The following is a 1,767-nucleotide window of genomic DNA, read 5'->3' on the forward strand; positions in this document are numbered from 1 at the left end:
CAGAATAGAAGGAGAGATAAATAGTTTCCCAGACAACAAAAGCTAAAGGAGTTCATCACCACTAAACCAGCCCTACAAGAAATGTTAAATGTAATTCTGAGTGGAAAAGGAAAGGCTATAATCAGGAATAAGAAAATTAGGAAAGGAAAAAAAAATATCACAGGTATACACAAACATAACAAAAGTAGCAGGTTAATCATTTATAATCACTAGTGCAGAGGTTAAAGCACAAAATCAGGGGCGCCTGGGTGGCGCAGTCGGTTAAGTGTCCGACTTCAGCCAGGTCACGATCTCACGGTCCGTGAGTTTGAGCCCCGTGTCAGGCTCTGGGCTGATGGCTCAGAGCCTGGAGCCTGCTTCTGATTCTGTGTCTCCCTCTCTCTCTGCCCCTCCCCCGTTCATGCTCTGTCTCTCTCTGTCCCAAAAATAAATAAACGTTGAAAAAAAAATTAAAAAAAAAAAGCACAAAATCAGTAAAATCAATTACATCTACAAAACTCAATCAAATGTTTCACAAAAGGATGTAGATAGAGTATGACATCATCTACATGAAATATGGGTGGAGTAGTAAAGATTTAATACTTTTAGAATTGGTTCAAACTTAAGCGAGCATCTTCCTAACACAGACTGCTATATGCATAGGAAATGATAACTGCAAATTAAAACCTGTAGGAGATATGCAAAAAATAAAGAGAAAAGGAATCCAAGCATATCACTAAGAAACCCATCAAACCACAAGGGAAGAGCAAGAGAAGAAATGAGCAGAGAAGAAAGGAACAGATCCTATCAACAATTACTTTGAATGGAAATAAACTAAATGCTCCAATTAAAAGACATAGGATGACTGAATAGATTAAAAACAAAAAAAGCAAGACCCATTTATATGCTGTCTACAAGAGACTCACTTCAGACATAAAGACACATGCAGACTGAAAGTGAAGGGATGGAAAAGCACTTATCATGCAAATGGAAGCAAAAAGAAAGCTGGGGTAGCAATACTTACATTGAACAAAATAAATTTTAAAACCAACATTGTAACAAGAGACAAAGAACAGTACATAATTATAAAGGGAACAATTCAACAAGAAATACAATAATTTTAAACATTTATGCACCCAACATGGAACTACCCAAATACATAAAGCAACTATTAACAGACATACAGGAAGAAATTGATAGTAATACAATAATAGTAAGGAACTTAAACACTCCATTTACATCAATGAGTAGATCATTCAAACAGAAAATCAACAAGGAAACAGTGGCTTTGAATCATACATTGGACCATATCTAGATCTACCAGATATATTCAGAACATTCCATCCCAAAACAGAGGAAAACACCTTTTTTTTTTTTTTTTTCAAGTACACATGGAATGGACCATTTTCCGGAATAGATCACATGTTGAGCCAAAAGACAAGTCTCAACAAATTAAAAAAGAATGAAATCATATCACTCATCTTTTCTGACCACACTGGTATGACAATAGAGATAAATTACAAGAAAAAAATCCATAAATAACACAAATACATGGAGGTTAAATAACATGCTACTAACCAATGAATGATCGACCAAGAAATCAAAGAGGAAAACAAAAAGTATGTGGGGACAAATGAAAATGAAAACACAATGATTCAAAATCCTTTGGATGAGGCAAAAGCTGTTCTAAGAGAGAAGAAAATAGCAATAAAAGCCTACCTCAAAAAGCAAGAAAAATCTCAAATAAACAATGTAAACTTACACTTAAAATAGCTAGAAAAAGAACAA

The sequence above is a fragment of the Felis catus genome, chromosome B2, assembly GCF_018350175.1.
Source record: "Felis catus isolate Fca126 chromosome B2, F.catus_Fca126_mat1.0, whole genome shotgun sequence".
NCBI lineage: Eukaryota > Metazoa > Chordata > Mammalia > Carnivora > Felidae > Felis > Felis catus.